This window comes from Podarcis filfolensis (genome assembly GCF_964270895.1).
Source record: "Podarcis filfolensis genome assembly, chromosome: 2".
In the NCBI taxonomy this organism is placed as follows: Eukaryota; Metazoa; Chordata; class Lepidosauria; order Squamata; family Lacertidae; genus Podarcis; species Podarcis filfolensis.
The window spans coordinates 120,209,728-120,219,731 of record NC_139605.1 but is presented as its reverse complement, the minus strand read 5'-3'; the positions used below and the strand labels follow the sequence as shown (position 1 = coordinate 120,219,731).

The window sequence follows — 10,004 nt, the reverse complement described above, 5'->3', positions numbered from 1 at the left end:
GGGGCTTCAGCTTTCCACTGGACAAGCACAGTGCGGCCACCATTATACCTTGCTTCTTGTCACTAGATGGTCAGCAACTGGGATGTCGCAGAAGTGTATTTTCTGCATTGCCAGAGGGTTGAATTAGATGGGTTTTGAGGCCACTTCCAAGGGTTGCAGTAGAACCGTCTTTCCCATAGGGCTTAGTGGTGCACTGCGCCAAGGCGCTGGTCTCTCGGGGTGCCCCAGCAGGTGGGGGAGTTGCTCGGCTTTTCCGGTGGCCTCCCCTTTCCCTGCACGCCCGCCAGCTGCACCCCGCCAACCATAAGGCTAGCGGGTGCGCAGCTTCCATCCTAAGCCTCTGCGGGGATTGCTCTCCTCCCAAGGAGGCTTGGGAGGGGCGCAACTTCACTCCCAAGCCTCTGCAGGGATCGCTGTCCTGCAGTGGCATGGGGAAGAGTTGCGCCCCCCCAGATGACTGGCAGTGCACAGCTATGGCCACCTCAACACTATCCGTGGTAATTTGGAGGTGCTGGGCGGATATTTGCACCCCGGCGCCACATCTGCTAAAGACAGCCCTGGGTGGCAGAGTAGGTTTTGTCTCACTACACTGAAGACAAACACAGTTGTAAATTTTAAATGGGATTTTTACTTAGTATCAACAAGCGTTTCTGTATTTGACAGCAGTATGGGAATAATGCAAAAGAGAAACTAGAACAGACAATTCAGGAAGGCCACTTCTCTTTCTGTTCCTAGGTACAAGGGCTATTTGTTGCCTGATTTTCTCTCAGTGCAGTGGGTCTTTATTAAAGGCTGTTGCTTATTCTGATATCAACCCTATGATTCTCTTAACAATGAATGAAAATGGATTGACGGCTATTCAAAGAACAGAAAGCAATGTGAGTGAAACAATTTTTTTAAAAGGAAATGGTAATTTGAAATGAAAATATTCCCCTCTGAGCATATTTTACAATATATTCTCTAATCTTCAGTTGTGGTATTGAAGAAAAAGAAACTTTGACCGAGCCCTCAGTGGAAAGAAGCACATTTTTGGCAAAAAGTATACTTTGGCCCTTAGCCAATGAAAGCGTCATTTGAAAGCTTCTGTTTGCTTTTTGCTTTTTTGTGAGCAGGATTATTTCTGATTAATTAACTGGTTCTGATTGGTCCTCAGTGTCTTTATAGGCCAACAGAAGCACTCGACTCACCAGTTCTTCCCAGCGGTCCTTGAGCCTCTCTGTCCACCTGGAAGCCTCTGCCTGATCCCTGTTTCTAGCTCTCTGAAGATGAATTTGTGGCTCCCTCTCCTGCTTGCAGGCTCCGCCTTTGTTTTGGTGGGTGCAGGTAAGTTCCGTTTGTGAGCACCTTCTCTTTGGCTCCTCGGTCAAGAGTAACGTCTCCTGGCTTTAGTACAATAGCCATTCTTGTGCTTTAGATGGGGCTTCAGTTCAACAATTTATAGTCATTTGCTTACCTTTTGTGAGCTCTTGAGGAAGAAGAAGAAGAAGAAGAAGAAGAAGAAGAAGAAGAAGAAGAAGAAGAAGAAGAAGAAGGATGAAGAGAAAAGAGAGCGATTGAACCAGAAGGCTTTTGGCAAACAACAGGTTGCAGACTCAGAAATCTGAAAAGCTTAGTGGCTTTTGTTTTAAAAACTGTAAAAAGGCAATACCTTGCAAAATAAATGTGTAGTTGGAGAGTTTCTTCAAACCTTTATTTTCAAAGATGAACTGCATCAAATTCCTTCCCACCCCTCATCCCTACTTGAGATCAGTTTTTTTGGAGGAAACCAAGAGAGAATCTTCAGTCAATAACCAAGAAACCAGGCTATGTCTTCCACCAACCCCATGCTACAGACCTATATAGTATAGGGCACTATATAAACCCAATAAATAATAATATTAATAATAATACAGCCTGAGGGCCAAAGACAAAGCAACCCATTAACTCTTAGCAGGTAGGAAAATCAAGGGATTCCTTCTGAAACTTCAGTGAATTACTACAAAGGTGCTCTTGGAGGAAACTGATTTTCTAGATCCATTTCTATCAGGGTTTAGGTTTGGTTTTGGCACAGAAACTGTATGATGACCTCTGTCAGGAGAGACACAGGGGAAATGTGTCCTTGTTAATTCTCCTGAATGTCTCAGTGGCTTTCAACCATGGTATCCTTCTGGAGAGCAGTGGCGTACAGTGAAATTTTTCATAGGGGAACAGATAGGGTTGTATGTGGAGTTGGGGACCTCAAGGGTTATCCAGTCCAACTGCCTGCAAGGCAGGAATCAGATGCCTAAAAACCTTCCACAGCCTCCCAAGGAAGTCCATCCCCAGCCTGTAAATTTGCCTGAAAAGTTTGGCTTTGCTTTGTTTTTTGAAAAAGAACCCCAGGCGGAAAATGGTTAAAATACCATTTTTAACACACACTCCCTTTCTTCATCATCTCCCTTCCTATGACCCTGTTGTTATTGGTTGTTACATGTTGCTGCTGATCCTTCAGGTTCTGGCAGATTGGGGCTGGGGTTTACTTTATTAAAATCCCATGCTTTCAACACACACACACACACACACACACACACACACACACACACACACACAGTGGCTGAAGGAGAGGAGGGAGGAAGTGAGATATTAAGGTTGCCTGGATCTTGCCTTCCACCCCCAACTCATAGGTACTTCAGGCTTTCCAACTGCTCTTCCTTAAAAATTGAAGGAGAAGGGGCTGCAGTTCTGCTTCAAGCAGCTACTTCTTGCTCATTGTGTGTATTGCTTTGCAGGGTCCTGCTGTTTTGCAGCCTTTGCAGAGGTAATGAATGAGAGAGAGAGGCACATGCACATGCACACATATACACATACACGGAGCCTGGAGAAACTGGCTAAGCAGGTACACTGAAAAGTCCTGCCGGGAACCTTTAAGGGGACTAGGCTAGTCCCACTAGTTCATGGACTGCACGCCACTGCTGGAGAGGCTGTCCAGGTTAGTGTGCTTTGGGATGGTTCTGGTCCTACATGGATGATAATTTCAAGAGGGTGATGTTCAGCAAGTGCTCTTTGGCCCCATAGAGCCTTCAATGTGGGGTTCCTCAGGGTCCAATTTTATCCCCCAGGCATCTACATGAAACCACTGAGTGGGGTCATCCTCAGATTTGGAGTACATTGTCAGCAATATGCTGGTGACACTCAGCTCCGCTTCTCCTTTACATCTGCAGGTGGGGCAGTGGATGTGCTGGACCATTGTCTTCACTTGGTATTGGACTGGATGAGAGCCAACACAGAGAAGCTCAATCCAGATGAGACTGAGGCACTGTTAGTGGGCAGTTCCCTAGACCAGATGGATGTGAAGTAGCCTGCTCTTGATGGGGTTATGTTGCTTACCAGGGCAAGACGGTTTGAACGTATTACACTGATCCTGGCCAAACTGCATTGGCTGCCACTTAGTTTCTGAGCCCGATTCAAAGTGCTGGTTTTGCCCTATAAAGTCTTAAAAAGCTTGGTACCACAATACCTCAAGGACTGTCTCTCCCCATGTGAACCAATTCGGACGCTGAGATCAGCATCTGTGGACTTCTTCATGTGCCTCCTCTGCAAGAGGTCCAGAGGGTGGCAACACAATAATGGGCCTTTTCTGTGGTTCCCTGTTTGTAGACTGCTCTCCCCAGAAAGGCTCACCTGGTGCCTTCATTACATATCTTTAGGCGCCGGACAAAAACATTCCTCTTCTCCCACACCTTTGGCTAATTAAACTATCTTTTGCCTTTGAAGCTGTACGTTGGGGTGGGGGCAGTATTTGTTTGTTGTATTGCAAACTGCCCTGTGATCCTTGGATGAAGGGCAGTATAGAAATTTAGTGAATAATAATAATAATAATACAAAAGGTAACACGCTACAATCCTTTATACACTTACCTGGAGGACACATCCAATTAACTCAATGGGGTTTACTTCCAAATAGGATTTCCCCAAATCTGATTAAGGATTTCTGCATAATATTTCAGAAGAACGAACTATTAAAGCATTGTAGGTTCAGAGTCTGCTGGTGGGCTTCTCTGATAATTTTGCCAAATAGCAACTTTGAAAATATGGACGTAAGCTTCATAGCAAAGCTGAACAATGAACTGGATGTAACTAAGTCCATTATTAGAGTGGACCAGCTTCAGGCAGGAGGAGGAGGAGAATGCAGCTGCTCCCAAGAGGACAACCAGAAGAAGGGCAGTGTATGAACATTCGGAAGAAGACAGAGTTGTCGGGTTTTGTATATTCTTTTTAGGTTCTGTGAAACAGAGAGGGGAAGCTCCCAATTTCCACCAAATCATGCCTATGGTGCTACCCTGTGGTCTTGTTTATTCATATATCGTAAGTTGTGCCTCATGGCTCTGTACCCCTGAACCGTGAATTTTTTTCAAGCTGCTAGAGGTGTCAATGGCCAACTTTGTGTAGGGGGAGGATTTGTTGGTTTTGCTTGTTACTGTGTTATATATTTCTGTGTGATCCTTGGAGGAAAGGAGGTATAGAAATTTAAATAATAGTAATGGTAATAATAATTCAGAAGAATACAGAGTTGTCAGGTTTTGTGTATTCTTTTTAGGTTCTGAGAAACAGAAGCGAAGAGCTTTCGGTTACTTCCAGTACATGCCTACATCGCATCTGTGTGGTATCCTAGCTTCAAAGGTCTATGAGCGCCGCCGGATTGAGTCCCCCTGGTTCCTAGTATCTTTGGAAGCCGGTAGAGAGGCCAGCACCCTGCTCCAGTTGAATATGACAGTGGGCAACGCGGTTACTGGAGAAGAATGTCTCTTAATGACAAGACTGACAAGGCGTCCCAGAAGATTTGCTCTTTGAAAAGATGCACATACCCCTCTGTAATAATAAAAGCAGAGATTGATTCCTGGTAAGGAAGCAAAATAAACCTGGGTTTTGTTTTGTTTGTTCTTCCAGAAGCGTATGGATATAGTGCAACTAAAATGAATCTTGCTTGTGAAAATTAGGATTTCCCGTCCTCCTCCACAGGAAAAAAGACAACAAAGGTCAAGGGCAGTTGAAATGATTAAAAGTAGTCCACAAAGCTTTAGTTTAACATGCAATTCCACCCTACATGATATTCCTGTGAATCAGAGTTTATTTCATACCCTTGTTGTAAGGGCTGTCTATCCCATCCTGCAGGAATTGAAGCAAGTGAGGCACATCAGCCAAAGATGGAATAGGATGCATAGCAGATTTAAGAGGATTCACCTGGTTTGGGGGTGACAAGAGAGGAAGGACTGGTCAGTGGAATGGACATGGCTATGTGCTACCATGTGGGACGCGGGTGGCACTGTGGGTTAAACCACAGAGCCTAGGACTTGCCGATCAGAAGGTCGGTGGTTCGAATCCCCGCGACGGGGTGAGCTCCCGTTGCTCGGTCCCTGCTCCTGCCCACCTAGCAGTTCAAAAGCACATCAAAGTGCAAGTAGATAAATAGGTACCGCTCCGGTGGGAAGGTAAACGGCGTTTCCGTGCGCTGCTCTGGTTCGCCAGAAGCGGCTTAGTCATGCTGGCCACATGACCCGGAAGCTGTACGCCGGCTCCCTCGGCCAATAAAGCGAGATGAGCGCCACAACCCCAGGACTGGACCTAATGGTCCGGGGTCCCTTTACCTTTACCTATGTGCTACTATGTGGGGGGGAACCACTTAAAGTCCATTCGCACAACCGAGTCCCTTACTCACTAGCAACAACAAGTGACCCCTGAGAATACTCTAAAAGCAAAGATTTGTTTCCTGCCTGAGCAGAAAAGGCTACAGCGAGTGATCAGAAAAGCCATCAGAGGCTGGAACCCAGATCTTTGTTTACACACAGTTTTTATAGTCATATGAGTGCAAGGCATTCAGTGGCATGGTCTAACAGTCACCCTAGCCACAAAGACAAGTGTTTCCACACACAAGCTAGCTAGGCGTTTTTGCTCATATGTCTAAACCTTGCATGCTTCTGTCACTTTCCTTCACACACTTCTCTATTCTTTCTTGCTCGTCTCTTAAACCTGGTTGCTCCGTGATTACAATAAGAATAAAAACGATCATGTTACACCAAAAGGGTGTTTGATGGGAAGAAATTCATAAATGAAATAAATAATGATCATTAGCCTTGTGATAAATAAGAACAGGGGAACTCACAGTTGCAGTGCTGGGCATTATTTTGGGAGCATCACATCATTCGGACATCCAGGCAACACCACAGCACTGAGCACAACAGACTTAAAGAGAACCAGAGCATCTGCTATATGAAGAGGGTTCATTTCCTATCATATTTTGTATGTTTGTTGTATGGAGTTATGGAAAACATTTCCTGATGGGTATGATCAATTGCATCATCATCCTCATCCTCATCCTCATCCTCATTTATTTATCTGCCACCCGTCTGGTTTCCCCAGTCACTCCGGGCAGCTTCCAACAAATTAAAACACAGTAAGACAACAAACATTAAAATCATCCCTAAATCATAATAATGAGCCACGTTAAAATATGAGGCCCACAAAGGAAAGTTGTTGTTTTTTTCAAAATGCCAACATTACACAAATACACAATGCTTACATTTACTGTACATGAATAATTATTATTGTTTTGAGCATTTGTAGTATGTTTCCAGTACTGTACAGTCATGCCTCGGGTTGCGAACGCTGCGGGTTGTGCGTTTTTGGGTTGCAGACCGCGCTGAACCCAGAAGTACCGGAATGGGTTACTTCCGGGTTTCGGCGCTCATGCATGTGCAGAAACACAAAAATGACATCACGCGCATGCGCAGAAGCGCCAAATTGCATCACTCATGTGCACAGACACTGCATTGCGGTTGGGGAACATGCCTCCCACACGGATCACGTTCACAACACGAGGTATGACTGCAGTAAAGTGGGGGGGGGTGCCCCCTGTGGTTTCCTGGTTTCCTCCAGTGTGGATGCAGGATCAGGGCCTCAATCAGCAGCACTTACTAGTGGAGAATATAATATTCTCCGCTTAAATGATGAGCAGGTCAGAGGACTTAAACAAGAAATTGCTTATTATAGAACTACAGTATATAGAACAGGTCTTCTCTTCTTTTGCTACTCTCTAATTTTGCCTCCATAGTGTGTGGATTGTTTGTAATCTTGACAACCTCTCCAATACTCTTTCCCACTCCCTGACACCGCCATTGCCACATGGCTTGCTGCATCGCCTGGCCCCCGGGCATTTCCTGAGCTGCGTGGCGCTTGTTCTATTGGCTGGACTGAGCGACGTGTCACCTACTTCAATGACTGTTGTACCAGAACTGGTGCCAACATTCTGGGCCTGTCTTGTTCTCAACCGCCCACACTAATCTATGATGCTAGAAGCTGCCAATGCCAGAAGTGGGAGTTGGCAGTAAGTTTTTTAATGCTTGGCACTGACTAATAGAAGCAGTTTTTAAAAGGCGCTATTTCTCCCCTCTTTCCTTATTTGATAGTGTGCGTTTGTGGGAGGGCGTCATTGCTTTGTTTTTGTTTCATTATGTATTTTGTGTTCTCATTTTGTATTCTTTTGTTGTGAACTGCCTGTGATCTTCAGATGAAGGGCAGTATACAAATACTCATCACCATCGTCAATCCAGTTGTTCAGTCCAGTATTCATTGTTATATGTGTGCAAGCAGAGAGGGCCTTTTGACTTGCCCTGGCCCTTGTGTGATGGTCCAAAACAGAAATAAGCTGACCTGTCCATCCTTAAATCCAGGGGAAGTGTAGCCTTGTCATCTGGTGATTTGGGATGAATAGCTATGGGCTGCCGCAGCACAGGTAGGAAGTTCATGAACGATGGAATGACACGAAGTGGGGCAGCTCACAGAGATTGTCACCAGTGCATCCTCCTGACATGTTTCCCATTGAGGCATTCTTATCAAAAATGAAGAAGGAAACATTGCTGGGTTGCTTCACTGCCACTGGAAGGGCCATTCAAACTTTGTTGTTGAGAGAGGGCCTCCGACCATAAGTTTCAAGCAACACCTGCTCATCCGTCTCTACCACCCTCTAGATTTATGCTTTTTGGATAAACACAGAAGCCTTGTGCACGCAAGTAGAAGTTGGGAGGCTGCTCCCATAGGCGGCATGAAGCCTCCCTTCACAGCTTAGTTGCTGGGGTCAGGGAAGGTGGAGGCAGCCCGGAAGCTGCATCTTAGAGCCCCTGCACCACCATCACATGGGGACTTCTGAGCAGCTCCTGAAGCCAGCCAGAGCCAACTGCTCTGGGCTGCTGAGACTGCCACTGCTGCGTTTCCCGGGGACATTAGATGAAATCTGGGGACATTCTGGGGATAGAATTTGTCCAGGGACAAATCTGGGGACGTCTGGTAACCCTAGTCTGCCCACCGCCTCTCCCTCAGCCACCCTACAGCTGAGGTGGAGGCAGCAGAGGGGCTCCATGCATGAGCAGCTTGCCCCAGCCTCGACTGCAGGACGCACGGGCACACCCGGCACCAGAGCGGCTAGCTATGCCACTGAGAAGAGCCCTGCTGAATCCCATCTCACAGAATCCTGTTCTCACAGTGGCCAGCTAGATGCCTGTAGGAAACCCTCAAGCACATACCTTCCAATACATATGTACCCACCAGAAGGAACTTGCACCTTTGCTAGTGCTGTGTACATGAACATTTGAAATACACAATATTATTGCATATACTGGGCTGTTTACAGGGCAGTGCTGGATTAAACCCAGTGGAGGCCCCTTGGCAGTCAAAATCTGGGCGGGGGGCAGGCCTCGTGCGCACGCTGGAATAACATTGAACTAAGAAAGCTTGATTGTCATTTTCTTTCAAGATCAAATCAATATTATTTTGATCCATTGTCACTGGACCCCTAAAAAGTATGGGGCGCATAGGCCAGTGCCTACTCTGCCTATTTGGTAATCCAGCCCAGCCCCTTTGGCTGGAGGAGAGAGAAGAAACAGAAGTTGAGGGACGCCGCCTGATGCGCTGCAGCTGTTCCCCACAATGAAATGGAAGGCTCAACATTTGTCAGACACTTTCGGATGCTCAGCAGCCCTGTGTGGTTACAACAACCCTGTAAAGTAGGCCAGTGCTATGCGCTTCCCAAATTGCAGCTGAATCCCTCGCAGATTGGCATCCAACCTCTGCTTAAAAGCCTCCAAGGAAAGAGAGCCCACCACCGTCACAGAGAGTATTACCATCAGAAAGTTCTTCCTAATGTTTAGTCCGAATCTCCTCACCTGTCCTCCCCTGTGGAGCAGCAGAAAACAAGCTTGCTCCCTTTTGCAGCCCTCAGATATTGGCTCTCCTCTCTCCTCTCAGTCTCCTTTTCTCCAGGCTAAACATACCCAGCTGCCTCAACCGTTCTTCATGAGGCTTGGTTTCCAACTGCCTCAACCGTTCCTCATCAGGCTTGGTTTCCAGACCCTTCATCATCCTGGTTGCCTTCCTCTGCTCACCTTCCAGCTGCTCAATATCCTTCTTCAACTAGCCTGCACTGACCAGCAACAGTTCTCCAGGGTTTCATATGGGGGACACACATTCCCAGCCCCCCCCCCCGGAGATGCTGCCCAGGACAGAAGACCTGTATGCAAAGCAGATGGTTGAATCCTGCACTATGGAGAGCCCAAGCCTGCCTTAAAGGATGTGGGGGTGGTCTCCCTTTGGAAATGGGCCAGCAGGAAGAAGGATGTGAAATGTCGAGGTGAATCTGCCGAGAGAAGATGCAGCAGGCGGAACAGCAGGTGCCTCCAAGTTCTGACAGAGGAGCATCACCTCTCAGGAGAGGCCAGGTCCGGGGCGGGGGGGGGGGGGGTTTGCCACGGTGACAAGGACCTGCCCTCCTTTGTGACATCACTTGCTTCTCCCTTAAAAGGCACCTACTTGCAGCGGCCATTGTGGGTTAATAGTGAGGCAATAGTGAGGAGAGAGGACTTGGTGGTGGTGGTTGGAGAAGATAAGGAGAGGTGTTCATTTGATTGTTATTTTGATTTTTATTTGATTTATTACTTTTATTTGATTCATTTGATTTGATTTATTTTTACTTTTTCATTTTTTTTATATATAAATTTT

At 46.5% G+C, this 10,004-nt stretch overlaps 2 long non-coding RNA genes across 2 annotated transcripts; one reads left to right on the top strand and one right to left on the bottom strand.

Moving 5' to 3' along the window:
* Nucleotides 1-1,202: 1,202 nt before the first annotated feature.
* On the top strand, nt 1,203-4,875 carry LOC310756083. Its single transcript, XR_014544691.1, has 2 exons — nt 1,203-1,323; nt 4,555-4,875. It is a non-coding gene; the product is annotated as an uncharacterized lncRNA (long non-coding RNA).
* LOC310756086 lies at nt 1,320-9,675 on the bottom strand. The gene is made up of 5 exons (XR_014544694.1): nt 9,392-9,675; nt 6,118-6,197; nt 4,524-4,826; nt 3,876-4,038; nt 1,320-1,465 (listed from the first exon to the last, which is right to left on the bottom strand). It is a non-coding gene; the product is annotated as an uncharacterized lncRNA (long non-coding RNA).
* Nucleotides 9,676-10,004: the final 329 nt, after the last annotated feature.